Source organism: Balaenoptera musculus, chromosome 2 (genome assembly GCF_009873245.2).
Source record: "Balaenoptera musculus isolate JJ_BM4_2016_0621 chromosome 2, mBalMus1.pri.v3, whole genome shotgun sequence".
NCBI classification, from domain to species: domain Eukaryota; kingdom Metazoa; phylum Chordata; class Mammalia; order Artiodactyla; family Balaenopteridae; genus Balaenoptera; species Balaenoptera musculus.
Window position 1 is genome coordinate 161323543 of NC_045786.1, and position 16672 is coordinate 161340214.

At 43.0% G+C, this 16672-nt stretch overlaps 1 protein-coding gene and 1 pseudogene across 7 annotated transcripts in view; one reads left to right on the top strand and one right to left on the bottom strand.

Moving 5' to 3' along the window:
• FOXN3 (forkhead box N3) overlaps positions 1-16672 on the bottom strand; it is a 406284-nt gene that overhangs the window by 65264 nt on the left and 324348 nt on the right. The window lies entirely within an intron of this gene.
• On the top strand, positions 13728-15079 carry LOC118889561 (annotated as a pseudogene).

A 16672-nucleotide genomic window follows, 5' to 3' on the forward strand; every position in this document is an offset into this window, starting at 1 on the left:
AGGACTGAGTTGTCACCATGGAAACCCATCACTGGGCATTGCTATAACACATGATGCTCTCCAGGACTGATGTCACTTGTGGAGTGGCCGGCTGGGGGGCTGGGAGCTCTGGCAGCCAAAGAGGAGGATCCACAGGCCCACGTTAGCGTTTAGCATTACAGGCATACCTCATTTTATTGCTCTCCGCAGATGCTGCGTTCTTCACACATTGAAGGTTTGTGGCAACCCTGCACCAAGCAAATCTATCAGCACCGTTTTTTCCAAAAGCATTTGCTCACTTCATGTCCCTTTGTCACCGTTTGGTAATTCTTACAATATTTCAAACTTTGTCATTATTATTATATTTGTTATGGTGACCTGTGATCTTGGATGTTACTACTACAACTCCCTGCAGGCTCAGAGGATGGTTAGCATTTTTTAGCAATAAAGTATTTTGAAGTTAAAATATGTACATTATTTTTTATTAGACACAATGCTACTACACATTTAACAGACTACAGTATAGTGTAAACATAACTTTCATATGCACTAGGAAACCAAATGTGACTCACTTTATAGCAGTATTCACTTTATTGCGGTGGTCTGGAACCAAACCCATGATACTATATCTCAAGTATGTCTGTATATGAAGATCGTGCCACAATCCCATAGAGTTTCAAGGTCTTTGGACACTCATGGAAAGACATCTGCATATATTACAATTTAGAAAATGGAAAATCCTTTCTGGTGACAACCAGAGGGTAGGGGATATAGATCTCGGTGAGTGGACAGAAGAATCCGTAATGTTTGCCTTTAATGTAAGGGATGTAGGACAAGTGAAACTTACCTCCTTAAGTTGCGGGTTCATTTACAGAGTGACTATGAGAAGGGGCTCAGCCCAGCTGTCAGGGGCATATATATTCAACTGAGTGCTGGTTGATACCCACTGGTCATTAAGAAATCCCAGCAAGCTGAGAAGGCAGCCCCTCCCTTACCACTGCCCCGCCCCTGAAATTCAGTTAGGAAGGCGATGCTCAAAATTATTTGAGATGACCTCAAAGAACAATTAATTGTTTTTAAGTGAAGTAAGCATCTGCCCTCCCTTCTTTTTTTTTTTTTTTAAATAAATTTATTTTTTGTTTGAGTTGGGTCTTTGTTGCTGCGCGCACGCTTTCTCTAGTTGTGGCGAGCAGGGGCTACTCTTCGTTGCGGTGGCTTCTCTTGTTGCGGAGCACGGGCTCTAGGCACGCGGGCTCAGCAGCCGTGGCTCGTGGGCTCTAGAGCGCAGGCGCAGTAGTTGTGGCGCACGGGCTTAGTTGCTCTGCGGCACGTGTGATCTTCCCAGACCAGGGCTCGAACCCGTGTTCCCTGCATTGGCAGGTGGATTCTTAACCGCTGCGCCACCAGGGAAGCCCTTTTTCTTCTTCTTCTTTTTTTTTTTTTTTTTAAAGATGTAGACAACTGCTTATTTTTTATAACTTGTTATCTGGGGGCAAAAAAAGTTCTGTCGAGAATATCTGAACAATGGAATGTGGCCTTATTATTTCTGCAGGGTGAGAAACTATTTGGGCTCAAATTTTTAAAAAATGTGCACAGGGAGCCAGATTTGGTTTGCTACTTTCAGTAATTTGAATGATCATCATGGTTCTGACCCAGGCCCACACTCTGAATTCAACCTTTGACCACTGTGCAGATTTCTGCATGAGGAGAGAATGCAGGACTGAGGTGGGGAGGAAAGCTACGGCGTGTGGTCCTGACGGCCAGCCTCCCTCGGGAAGAGCTCTGGACCGGGGCAGGGTACAGACCATTGACGTTGGTGCCATGGCCAGACCCTCGCTGCCTCCTGGCCCACTGCGAAGGCGGCCATGAGGACAATGGGCAGGACCTCTCGGGGACATCCAGGCACCGGCAGCTGATGGCTCCCCAAGAGTTTGGGTGGGGCTTGTCTGCCCATCTTTGGAAACCTCTTTGGGGTAAAGGAAATTTAGACAGCCTGAGGATGGCGCGGTGCTCCCGAGCGGCCTCCAGGAGCCTCAGATTGCTCAGACTTTCTCTCTCAAAGCTGCCCGAAGTACGTGGGAGGTCCCTCCAAGGAGCACCTGATGGGGATTTGTGGTAGTTCTTCCCCTGGACAGTCATGGACGGGAGGGGAGGCACTGCTGGTGAATAGAAGTTTCCAAAGATCCCTGATGTGCAGAAGGTTCTGGAAGGCAGAGGGGAGGGTGTCCTTCTTTTCCTTCTTGGACAATGTGAGTGAGCAGTTTTTAACCCAGAGAAGATTTAGAATGAAGTACAAACATGGTTAAGAAAATGAGATCTGTCAAATTAATTTTTTTTAAAAAAAGAAATCAATGTAGATCTAGTATTTTAAATATTTGCTATAACTAAGAGAATTGCCCTGTAAGAATAATGACCAGCCTTGAAACATCAACTTAAAATGTGGAATTAAATAACCAATTCAGACTTTGATTTTAAATAAAAATCTCACTGAAGTCATATACAGTAGAAGAAAACTTAAAAGACCGTAGGGTGTAACATACTTATAAGCTTAATTAGATTTATAAGAATTGCTTAAGTGCTCTGGGCGGCTTGTTTGTTGAGTCAGGCAACTGAGTACTTATATATTTAATATGTTCGATTTCCTTTACAAATGTAGTTTAAAATGCTTAAAGGAGTTTAATTAACTAAGTTTGCAAATCAGACCGAGCATTAATAAAAGGTCCCCTTAAAAGTGATTGTTAAAAATCGCTAGAATAAATAAATTGAGATCTTCTGACCACCTCTTAAAAGCCTAATGAAAGGTAAGGTTTCAAATTTTGTAACTTTAATAAAAATTAATTTTAAAAAGGAAATATCAGAGGAATCTTTTTTGCTCAAAATGCTTTGAAACTCCACCCTGCCTAAAATTATTAGGCACCTAAATTATTATCTTACCTAATTACTGTTCACCTAAAAAATTATCCTTTTTGGTTATTCAGTCTTCAATACGAATTTATTGGTGTACCTACTGTGTGTCAGGTATTGTGTTAGGCACAACTGGGTATGTCCCGGCTCTTACAAGCATCTGGTAGGGGAGATTAAGATATGTATACAAAGTAGAATATGGATACAAATTGTTAGAAAACAGGTGACAACTGACTAATGAAGGTATAAAATAATACTGGAATTCAGAGGAAGACATCGATAAGGCATCATAACAGAAGTAATATTTAAACTGAATTTAGTTTGGAATTTTCCCTGAGTCTGTCATTCACATATTGATGCTTCTACTGTCCTGTGAACTTTAAAAGTCTGTTAGAATTATGTGCAGAGTAAAGGTTAATAGGATGTGAGCAAAAGTGCACAGGGTTCTCTTAAAAGGGTTTATTTCGTGACTGTTGTGACATCTTTGCTCAGCCTTTTTTCTGTTTTCTCTGTGAGCTTGGTTTTCTATTCCCCACCTACCTTATAGGTGAGGTTGCCAGATAACTGACCTCTGGATAAGCATCCTACTACCAGAAATTGGGTTATGACTGACCAATTTTAGACGTAGAATGAGAGCTGTTTTATTTCTAAAATTAAGTCCAAAAGGCAAGGATGCCATTCTAGTGAGAAAATAGTAAACTCCCAAATGAGAGGGTGGAGGGAGAGAGGCAAATCTAATTATCTCTGACCATCGATCCACCAGGGAGACTTTGATTTACTTGCCAGAACAGCATGACTATCAGGAAAATTTTAAATTATTCTTCATTAAGTGTTATGGGTTGAATTGTGTCCACTTCCCCCACCCAATTAATTAGCATGTTGAAGTCCTACCCGGCATCTCAGAACATAATCTTATTTGGAAACAGGGGCATCACAGATAGAATTAGTTAAGATGAGGTCATACTAGAGGAGGTTGGGCCCTTCATACAATATGACTGGTGTCCTTATAAAAAAGGGAAAGGTGGACACCGACACAACAGAAGCACAGGGGAAATGCCATGTGAAAAGGGGAGTGATGCCCCCGAAGTAAAGGAAGTACCAGAAGCTAGGAGGGAGGCATGGAGCACATCCTTCCCCAGCGCCTTCAGAGGGAGCACGGCCCTGCTGACATCCTGATCTCAGACTTCCGGCCGCCAGAACCGTGTGAGCATACACGGCTGCTGTTTAAGCCACCTAGTTTGTGGTACTTTGCTACAGCAGCCCGAGGAAACTAATACACTAAGAAAACAGAGCCAGAAGGAAGAGCAACTCTGGGAATATCCCATTAAATTCGACCACAGACCAACTCACATTCAATTTCGAACTTTTTTCTTAACGTTGAATTAGACTCCAAATAAACCAAGAATCATCTCAGTCAACAAGCAGCTACCCCCTCAGCACCCAGGAATGAGGAGTCTGAAGTTATTTTGGGGTCTGGCTGCCTCTCATTTGTCCAAACCATGATCTTTTTGTCTCAAAAAATAGAGCGAGCGTGGCCACGATATTGACATAGGCCGTAATACATGTTTGCTGTGGATTTTCTCCCACACAGCCTAGAATCAGCTCTTTTCTCTCATTTAATACTCCCTTCACGGCGCTGACTCCATCTAGATAAAATAAGACTGATCAATTTTTCCCCATTCAGTCATGTCAGGTTTCTTCCCACGGATATGATGCGACTCCTCAGTGAACTAACGACGTGATTGTAGCATGTCAACTGTGTCTCTTTTCAAAGATTCCAGAGCAGAGGATCTTTGAGTTTTTAGGAGGTGATTATGGCAGACAAAGACTAAGGAGACCCCCGGTGGGTCATGATCTTGTATAATCTCCTTCCCTTTGAGTACAGATGGAAGGTGTTACTTGCTTCTAGTGATAAAATACGGCAAAGGCGATGGGTAGTCACTTCCTGGGTCACGTTACATCAGGTAGGACTGTGTCGCAGCAGACCCGAATGAGAGATTCTCTTGCTGGCCTTGAAGCAGCTGCCTGATTGTGAGAGTCTGGGAGGGGACCACGTGGCAGGGACTACGTGGGTATCTACCCCACTCGAGAGCCAGCAAGAAAAGGGGACCTCCACCCTGCAACCACAAGGATCTGAATTCTGGCAGCAACTATATGAGCTTGAAGGAGGACTCAACTCCAGAAAGGACCACAGCCCTAAGACACTTGTTTGCTGCCTGGTGAGACCCTGGGCAGAGGACTCAGTTAAGCTGGGCCTGGATTCCTGACCCAGGGCAACTGTGAGATTACAAGTATGTGCTGTTTGAAGACGCTGATATGGTGACCACGTCCTTTGAGTGTCTGATGAAAAAGAAGGATTCTTTAATTAGAAAAGCTCAGGAAGGCACATGTTTTGAACACAATTTCAGGAATTCGTCTAGACCCCCTAAACCTCATCAATGAGCCCCAAGATGTTCCTGTTCACACAGTTATGAACCTATCTTTCTGTCTGGTCAACACTATTTACTGCAAAACGTGGTAATGTCTGAGAAACTAACAAGGTCACAGTACGTAAGGATCACCTGTTAGTCTATGTCTACAGTTTAAAACGTGAATTTAAATAATTTGTGTCTCACTGTTAATCTGTAAGATAGAGCTATTCTTTTAATATCATCTTCAACTTGCTTGGAGAGATAGAAAAGCAAAGATTTGAAGAGAGAAGGCAATTTCTTATTTTACCGGGAAAAAAATCTTCATTTCTGCCTCTTCTAGCTTAACAATAGGAATCAAAAAACCAACCAACCAACCAACCAACCAACCAGCAGACAAAAAACCTCACAAACAAACAAACTCAGAAGCATGGCTTGCAGGAACAAGGAAGTGTTTTTAAGTGTTTAAAAAAAGGACACTTTTAGGAAGATAGGCTCAGTTCATTTCCCCACAGAAGAGTACTTGGAGTAGAAAGAGTATTGGAAAGAAAACAAACGGAAATTTAAAAATCTGGGTTTAAGTCCTTGTTCTACTTGTTTGCGTGCTGTGTGCCTGGGAAGAAGTTACTTTATTTCTCCGAGCCTGGGTTTTCTCTACCCTAACGTGGGTTGTTTTGAGAATTAGGTGAAATAACAGTCATAAAGTGCCAGGCCTTCTCATGAGCAACCAAAACAACCACCATGGGCCTAACAGAGGGAATTCTTTCAGCTGCCCCGAAGAGGGGAGGGCAGTGCTGACCTATGATGGATGTTGAATGTTAACGATCTCATTCTCCTGCACTGATGTCTATGAGAAAAGAGGTTAAGTGTGGTTGCCCCAGGGAAAGATAAGGGGGAACTTCCCCACGACAATACTCATCTCTTGAATCCAGAGCAAGAGCAAAGACAATTCACCTCTTCAGAGGACTCTATCAGACAAAAGAAGTAGAGAAACAAATATAACCCCAAACAAACAAAACCCCTACAGCACCAGAGCATTTATTAAGTCCTTGTGACTTTCAGCTCTGGGAATAAATAGGCTGTATTTGGGCAGGAACCAAACGCTACTGACCCCTCACTAGCAGGAAATAAGCTTGCAATGGCTTATCCTCAGTAGGCATGAGGTCTCCCTGGCCCACCTCTGCCAATGTTGGGATGGAGGACTATGGGCAGGGCTGGGGACAGGCAGGGGGTGCAAAGGGTTGTCCCTCCATGTGACATTCTCTGAGACCAATGAGAGATGAAAGGAGGGATGGGTGACATTCAAAAGAGTGAACAACGGCTATACCACAGACACCAACTAAACAGACAGACATCAAGGGGAACTGAACTGGCCCTCCTGGTGCAGATGGGAGGCATCAGCTCAGGAAGGCCAAGGGCCTTGGCTTTGCGGCCTGGAGTCTAACCAAAGTAGCTATTGGCTTGATCAGCCTCTCATGCCTAGAAGTTCTGCAGTGAAAGCGAGGGTACAACACCACGATCAATGGTCTTTGGACAAAGGTAAGGCCGCTGATGCCATGAAATCACTAGTCCAAAACACAAGTGTCACAGAAAGCAATGTTTTTCCAATATGGTACCTCTGCTGTCCTAGGTAACCAAGGAGGAAGGTATATCACACCACATGGTTTGCTCATATGTCTGTGTACCCCTAATCTCCCCTAGGAGACTGTGAACCTCTCCAGGGCAGGGATAATGCCCCTTGCATTTCTATATCCCAGGCATCCAACACAGTGCCAGGCACAGAGCACTCAGAAATGTCTGCTGAATGGATACCCCCTCACCCCGTTTCGTTTCTTTCTCCACTGGCTTCTCACCCACTAACTTCCTCTGTGAAACTGATTTCCAGTGCCAGCATTACTAGCTGTATGACCTTGGGCAAGTCATTTCACCTCTCTGTGGGTCATTTCCCCCCACCATGGGGTTGATAATAGTATCTACTTCATAGAGTATTTGGGATTAAATATATTGCATACATGCCTGGCACAAAATAAGCACTACTGGAGTGTTACTTACTGTTGTTATTTTGATGACCACTTCTTTTTTATTTATTAGATTTTTTTGTTTCTCATCTGTTTCCCTCACGAGGCTCCACGAGGCAGGGATTTGTGTCTGTTTTCTTCACTGATGAATCCCAAGCACCAAGAACTGTGCCAGGCCCCAATAAATATTTATCAAATGAATAGATGAACTTAAGTTCTTAGATCGTAATGGCCACATCTTCCCCTATGTTAAATTGTATAAACATCCTTACAATGTTCTGCCTTGTCTCCCAATGTAGATGAAAGTTCTCTACTTTTTGTGGAAAATAACAGCTTCCATTTATAAAGTACTTTCACATCTATTTTCTCATTTGAGCCTCCCAACAACACTGTAATAAATTCCCATGGTGTCTACTGGAGTAGGACATGCCCAGCAACTCTGCAAAAATATCAGGACTTGAGGTTGATGGTAATGACGGTAATGTCCCACCTCATCTCACCTGTGAAAGGCCATTTATTACTTGATGAGGAGGAGCAAGGTTGCCTAATATTTCTGCATTGATTTACCTTGGGATGATTTTACTGTTGTTGTTATTCTACTGCACAAAAAAGACTACTTGTTTTTATTTGCCATCTTCCCAACTGCTATTTTACAATATATATTTTTTCTTTCCAGTTAAAAAAATAGTACATGTTCACTGCAGAAAATGTGATCTAAAGAAAGAAGGGTTGGGAATTCCCTGGTGGTTCAGTGGTTAGGTCTCTGCGCTTTCACTGCAGGGGGCGTGGGTTCGATCCCTGGTCAGGGAACTAAGATCCTGCATGCTGTGTGGCACAGCAAAAAAAAAAAAAAAAGAAAGAAGGGTATGAAGAAGAAAACTGAAATTACCCACAACCCGATTTGATGTTTTAGTACTTGCTTCTTAGGAAGTATTTGAAGCAAAATATTACTGTTTTGTAGAAAGATGTTAGCGTGGCTTCTTGGCCACAATGAATTCTGGGAGTCAAGAGCGGTCAGGCCTGGGGAGGGGGTGGCAGGGAGCTGGCAGGAGCTAAGAAGCCGGAGAGGGAGGGTGGCTGAGGAGGAAAAGGAGTAGAGTGGGTCCAGGTCCAAGTGGTGGGGAAGGGGCAAGGTGGGGGTCGGATCTGATCTCCCGGCAGCGTGGAAGGTGCGTCCTTCACGGTTCACGGTTCCGACGACTAGAGTCTTGTTAGAGCAGGATGTGGGCACCACTCCCTGAGGACCAAGAGCTGCTGAGAAGGTCCCAGCCAGACGGTCAGGGTGCCGGGGCCCTGGAAGGGACAGACACAGAACCCTCGCATCTGGAGTCAGAAGTAGGTCAAGTAATAGCATGGCTGCCCTATGTGGTACTGTTTTCTGATCCTTGTCTCCTACTTAGGGGTGCCTCTGAGCTGGGGCATGGGACAGACGTGCTTGCTCTACAATCTCCCCAGGCTGGGTAGGTGGGAGTAGGGGGACAGTGGTGTAATTGATTTCTAGGTCTGCTCAAATCAATTGGCTGGGGGCTGCAAATTATTGGCTATTAAATTTATATTTGAAATAACTGGGAGGAGACCAAGATAGAAGCAGGTGATAGCAGTCACTTCAGAGATAGGTGAGCTCAGTGCTGCAGGAAAGCGTGAACTGAAGTCTCAAGGATCCTACCTGCCCTTAGCTTATAACGTCTCCTAATTGTATCTGGGCCAGGCCTGGAAAAAGTCATAGGGGCCACTCACGGCAGCCATAAAAGTCCCTACCGTATTGTACGTTTCCGTATCTAGGCTGGCTTCCAGTTTCTGACCAGCTAGAGACATGGGCTGAGACCAGAAGGTTCGTGTAAGCCAGAATCTGAAAGTCAGTTCTTTTAAACTGCTCGTCTGTAGGATGATATGCCTGAAACTCATTTTATATTTTTCACACACAAACTGTTCACATACACATAGTTCCTCCTGCATATAGTATTACTGACAACCAATAGATCCCATGTGCTTTAATCAATAACATGACTGCCTCCGCTATTACAGGAAACTATGAACTGTTGTGATCTTCTATCCTTGTTTCAATCGATATAAACCAGGGCAAGAAAAAACAGGACCCCAAATTATATAACTGGGAAGGATTATATAACAAAGGTCCTGATGCAACTTTAACTGTATCTGTGCCAACCAGGGCCGAAAGAGCACATCTTTTCAGAAGTAACATGAGCTGCCAAGAGTTGTGCAAACCATCTTTCAATATTGGTTTAACAAATCCCACTTGCTCACTATCAACAAAAGTCTCTGCTCTTCTATCCTTGTTTTTCCACAGCACCGGATTGAAGCAACCCCATTTCAGGGTGACAGTTCGTTAAAGTGACAGCGCACCAGCACTTAGAGCGCGTACAGGAAGATGGAAGATGAGAGTGTCGACTTCTCTGAGAGGCTGGTCTCCAGCTCCCGGCAATGATCATGTCATAAGGGCTGCTAAAGCCACTTCTGGATTTCAAAATGGCAGGACGCTGATCACTGGTGACGGGAAGCATTTGCACGGGGAGACTTTTGAAAGCCACACGGCATTTCTTTGTTGGAGGAACCCAAGAAACAATCATAGTAACAACAAAAAATAACAATAACAAACTCCCCTTCCTTTCAAAGTGTGCTGTCAAGCAAAATGATTCCTCCCCGTGTCTCCTTTACGTCTTCCTGATAGAAATTACATTCCAGGGCACCCAACACAAAGGACACTCACGCAAGCAATGTGCCTTGTAAGTGACATTCCCCGGAACCTTCAGGAGAGAGATTGATTTAAAGCCACCATGATGGCGTGTGTGCATTGCTACTGCCGTAATGAATCTACCTGGCATCCTGCACTCAAGATTTAAACCAAGCCTGGAAAGACGAAATCTATGGAAACAACATTAGTGGCTCTTACTTCACCCTGCAGAGGGACAGGAAACTCAGAATGAGGCTGAAAGTGCAACCTGTGGTGTCTGAGGTCATATAATAGCTGCTGAATTTATAAATTCTACCCTCTGCAACACGTGGGTCGGACGGTCAGTGAATGAACCTGTGAGCTGGAACTTCCCATCCACTTGAGGCTGGGGTGGATTTTATTTTTCAATGACACAGAGTAAAACTAAATACCCTTGGGTCTTTTATCTTAAAGATGCATAAACTTATTCTTTCAAATCCCTTTCCTGAAGGTCAACATGTTCCCCTTTTCTGCTTTTTCTTTTTTAAAGTGCCTCTTCTTTCTTACCCCCACCGGCCCCAGTAAATAAAGAAGAGTCTAAAGGCGTTAAGTTAAAATGCTGTGGCCCCAAAAAAACTTTCCAAAGTCAGAACCACAGACTTTAGAGTCCCTGCAGAAATCTTAGAGGTCTGGATGTGAGATATAAGATCTGATTCAAGTCCTGACTCTGTTACTAGCAGAGTGGCCTTGGATGGGTCACATGAGACTTCTTTCCAGGGCAGTTTATCATGTGGCAGGAGGAAGAGTTGGTCTAAATGAACTCTGAAGTCTTTTGCCCTAGAACCCTTTAATTCCCATCTACTCCAATTTCCTAATGGGAACCACGTCACAGTCGGCTGTGCCTGCTCACTCCACCCTCTGTCACCAGCTCACTGTCCTCCATGTAGATCCCAGAAACCTCAGCCTAAAGACCAGAAAACCGAGGAGCCCCTCTGACGATCAAATTCCCCCTGCAAAGACCACCTATTAGCCACCGGTGTGACCTCAACAGGCACAACTGAACCTCCCTGACAGACTGTAGAATCCAAGTCGAATTCCACGAGTAGAGGGCTGGGTATAAACTAGGTATGTTAGTTCCTAGGGCTGCCATAACAAAGAACCACAAACTGGGTAGCTTAAAACAACGAGGTCCAAAATCAAGGTGCTGGCAGGGCCATGCTCCCTCTGAAACTCGTAGGAGAGAACACTTCCTTGCCTCTTCCATTGCTGGTCACCCATCCTGGCACCCCTTGGCTTGCAGCTCCAATCTCTGCCTCCATCATCTCATGGAGTTATTCCCGTGTGTGTCTGTGTCTAAATTTCCCTCTTCTAATAAGGACACCAATCACAGTGGATCAGGGTCCACCCTAGTGACCTCATCTTGATCACAAGACATAAACAGATTCCATCTGCAAAGACCTTATTTCCAAATAAGGTCACATTCCCAGGTACCTAAGGGTGGGTTAGGACTTCCAACATATCTTGGGGTGGAGGGTGCAATTCAACCCCTAACGCTAGGTAGGTAAGCACACTTTGAAGTCTTAACTCAAGTGCACAGATGAATGAGGGGATGACAAAAGCCCACTTTAGGTAAAGTGGAAGGAAAAACATAAGTGGAAAGACATTATGGTTCTAACGGTCATATGGGGAAAAGATGTTTATTTTCAATGGTTGGGCATGTGAGCGCTGGTGAGGAAAGCGCTGTTCTCTCTTCAGTCCAGCCCTACGTGCTCTGTGCTATGTTCCCTGGACGTGCCTATGCTTTCACCTCTTGGCCCACCCATTGCCAGCAGTGCCACCCTACCCCCAGCTGCTGAAGTCCTCCTAACTCTTGAAGCACCAGCTCAAATTTCACCAGCAGAAAGCCAAGTTACCTGCATCTGACCTTTGATGGCATGATGTCTGCTCCTTGGTGACCCCTGAACTATGGTCATTTGTACCCTCTCTCCCTACCACTCCTTGAGAGCAGGGATCATTTCTTACTCAATCACTGCACTCACAGTAGGTGCGTGCAAATACTTGCTAAAGTAAACCAGCAGGAAGATAAGAGGAGAATGGAAAATATCTGCTGTTTTGAAAACTTCACCATGGAGAGGGACCTTTGAAACCAGGGGCTGTTAGAACCCCGTGGCTTATTGATTCCCCCACTGAATCTCTGTGACCTCTACTACCGTGCCATATTTCTTGTAAATCATAAGAAAGGCAGAAAAATAAGCCAACCAATGAAAGCAAAGAATGGGAGCTCTTCTGATGCAGAAGAGATTCTCACTGACCCTCTGAGAACGCATCTCCTTGACCAGTCATCATCATCTGTCTACAACAGAAGAAAAGTCCCCCTTGGCCTAAGTTTCAGGCCCCCCGACACACAATTATTTGGCAAATAACTGTTGATAGGCAACTGAGAGCATGCAGCAGTGCCTACAGCACCTTTTTGTAAATATCTGGTATTACCAACAGCTTGCAGGAAATGCAATTTACTTTTTATTTTTTATAAATATTTATTTATTTGGTTGCAACAGGTCTTAGTTGCGGCACGTGAACTCTTAGTTGCGGCACACGAACTCTTAGTTGCGGCATGCACTTGGGATCTAGTTCCCTGACCGGGGATCAAACCCGGGCCCCCTGCACTGGGAGCGTGGAGTCTTAATCACTGCACCACCAGGGAAGTCCCGGAAATGCAATTTAATTGAATGCTGTCGGCACGACAGTGGATTGAAGTTCATCAAAAGGCTTCTATCGGTGCGTGCCAATCTGCTGGGGTAAGAGCCTGTATAATGTCCCTGACACTTTGATGACCCTAACAGGTCTTTCTTCTGCTGGGAGGTACAGGAGTGATACTGAAGACCTGATATGTTTACACCTTTTTGCTCAGCCTAAATCTCTTTGTTCAGCTTCTTTTAGAATCAAGCAAGTCAAACCAGTAACTTGGTCGAACATTTTTATTCATCAAGACCTGAATTCAGGATTTTCTTTTCTTCTGGTAGTAAATTATACAGCTGCTTAAAAGTATACCTAAAAATTGACCATCTGAAGGGACTTCTGCTTCCAGGAAATGGAATAGACATACTTTTCCCTATTCTTCCCACCAAACACAACTAAAAACGATGGACATTAAATATAAGACAAACATAAGAAGACTCTGAAAGGTAGAGAGAAGAAAGCAGACCAACTAAGGACCGTATAAAAAAGGCAAGGTACAGACCAAATTAACAAAATATTAATAAATATAATTCAGGAATATTTAAATAGAATTATAAACTGTGACTAAGTGGGGCTTATTCCAGGGATGGAAGACTGGTTCAGTATTCAAAAATCAATCAAAGTAATCCACCATGTCAACAGGCTATAGAAGAAAAATCATATGATCATATCAACTGATGTAGAAAAGGCATATGAAAAATACATCTAATCATGATAAAAATGCCCAGCAAACTAGGAATAGAAGGGGTCTTACCCAACTTGTCAAGGAGCATCTATTAGAAAACCCTACAGCTAACATTATGCTTAATAAGGAAAGACTGAATGCTTTCCTCCCTATGACTGAGAACAAGGCGAGGATGTCTGCTCTCACCACTCTTATTTAACATAGTGTTGGAAGTTCTAACCAGTGAAATAAAGCAAGAAAGTGAAATAAAGGCATATGGATCAAAAGGGAAGAAATAAAACTGTCTTTATTTGCAGACTGTCTACATAGAACATCCTACAGAATATACAAAAAACCTCCTAGAACTAAAATGTACATTCAGCAAGGTCTCAGAATACAAGACAAGCATACAAAATCAACTATATTCCTATATGCTAGCAATAAATGAATGGATACCAAAAATTTAAAAATAATATCATTTACAATTGTTCAGGAAAAATGAAATACTTGGGTGTAAATATAACATGTATAGGACTTATATGTTGAAAACTACAAAAATGCTCATAAAAGAAATCAAAGAAGATCTAAACAAACAGAGAGGTATACCATGTTCATGGATTAGAAGACTCAACATAGTAAAGATGTCATTTGTCCTCAAACTGATATACAGGCTTAATGCAATTCCTATCAAAACCCCAGCAAGATTATTTTGTAGATACAGATGAGATTATATACATTATACTATAGTTCTGGAAGATGTTACCATTGGGAGAAACAGAATTTCTCTGAATTACAATTGTTTTACAGCTCCATATGAATCTACAATTATCTCACAAGGTTTAGTTAAAAATAAAAACTGTTCTTTGCTGCATCTACTGTGAGAATGAAGACCATTCTTAGCAATCAGACTGCAGACATTCCAGAAAATGTTGACATCACACAATTACTGTGTGAAGGGCCACACAATTACTGTGAAGGGAACCAGAAGAGCCTTTTGGAGGGACTTCAATCATATCAATGTAGAACTCAGTTTCCTTGGAAAGAAAAGAAAGAGGCTCCAGGTTGACAAATGGCAGGGATACAGAAAGAAACTGGCCACTTTTCGACTATCTGTATCACGTACAGAACATGATCAAGGGTGTTATGTTGGGTTTCCATTACAAAATGAGGTCTGTGTATGCTCATCTCCCCATCAATGTTTTTATTCAGAACAGGTCTCTTGTTGAAATCTGAAATTTCTTGGGCAAAAAATAGATGTTCCGGGTTCAGGTGAGGTCAGACGTTGCTTGTTCAGTACCTCAAGCCCAGAAAGGTGAGTTAATTCTCAAAGAAAATGACACTGAAATTGCATCAAATTCAGCTGCTTTGATTCAGCAAGCCACAACAGTTGAAAACAAGAATATTAGAAAAATTTTAGATGGTATCTACATCTCTGCAGAAGGACCAGTTCGTCAGGTGATGAGTAAGATTTAAGTTATCCAGCTACAGAAACAACAAGATGCCAGATGATTCCTAAGACCTCTCTGTGATATTTTAAAGAGGCACTAAAAGCCCTGTATTGATTTGGGGGAAGACAAACAAACCAAAAAACCCCAAAGGAACAAAACATGACCACCCCTCCCCTTAATGTCTTCTTCTCATACTGAGAACTAGTGAAGTGCAAAAAACGACTAATAGAGTAGGATACCTTGATCACTCTATTCCTTTATCCCATTTATAATTCTTTGTAGCACTCATAACTGTACAACATTATATTATATTATATCACATTTGGTTATCTGTCCATCTGTCTGTCCTATTTGTCTGTCTTGCTTCCCCCACTGAAATGGAAGCTCCATGTGGGCAGGACCTCTGTCTCGTTCACACTCTAGCACATTCTATAAGTACTAAAAAAAAGTTGCTGAATGACTATGGGGAACTCAAGTCATATGCCTTTTTTAGATAGAGCATTTCCAACTGCCTAACTTCTCCCAGATCCCTTCTCCTGAAAGCAGCTGCTCTTCAGCATTATCCACCAGCAGGACCATCTCTTAAATCAGTTTCATTGAACCTTTAGTCTTCAGCTCCACTCTCGACCCTTCCCAAGTCCCCACCTTCTGTACTCATAGCACCAGAACAGCCCAGTCTTGGGAATCATTTCCAGGGGTCAATTTCAATCTAGGGTGCTGGAACTTCCTTTGAGGCATGTGGCTTTAGGCAGTATCAATGGTCACTCTGTTTACCTGGTCCATACAGCAAGAACATGCCCCGTAATCCCAGCCCTGTTTCTTGATTGGATCAATTTGATGTACCTCTAATTTAATTTGCACCCAGATCCTGGGGATGTCTGGAACTAATCTGATGATCTTTAAACTATTATGTTTTCCATGTATGTCTCAGCTGCCAATATCATATAGGGGGACTTTAATGTGAAATAATAACTTTAATTGCCAGTGGCTTCTAACTTCTTACCATATTCCTCATTATTACAGTGCTGGGAACAGACAAGTGTTTGGCAGCCTGGGGGACACAGCCATTGCCGCCAGCCAGACAGTGGCTTTAGGGGTCAGCTGGGCAGTCCTTCGGTTACACAGAGAACTACAGGATATTTTATTTTGTCTGTTCTATTCAGAGATATATCCTAAGCACCTAGTGTGCAGTGGGTGCTCAATAAGTGGCTGTGGGTTGAATGAATACACCAAAATCTTGGGAATCTCTAAGTTAGAGTACAGCGGCATTTCTTAGCTTAAAACCTGATAATGAACATCAATAACATGGCATTTACTGAACTACATCTAGAATGTGAGTGAAACGTATCAATTTCTAAATGGTTTGGGGGGAGGGAATTATAAATTAAAATTCTTGCTATTGGAAGAGTTCTAGCTTACTACCCTTGCTGCCATGGAAATGACAAATAGACAACATAATTACAGACTGCCAGTAATTAACATACACCCAGCTAGAGCAAACATGAAAATTTAAAATGAACAATTATATACTAAAAAAGAGACTGCGAACGATCCACTGGGGGAAAAGGCAGAAATCTATGAATGAGACGGTGTTAAACAGTCAGCTGTAATTCACTCTACTTTCCTCCTCCCTAAGAGCTTTTCCAGCCAGGTGCAGTGACTTTTTCCTGTGAAGCCAGTGGAACCAGAGCGCTGAATTGGTATCTCCAAGCAGGCAATTTTCCTAGTTGTAAATAACCAGCAGCTTTGTGGGAATCAATTAGGAGGCTCCCATCTCTTCTCGATGAGTCTTATTTCACTCTATCCATCTTCCTTCATTAATTTCTTAAGTTGGGTTTAAG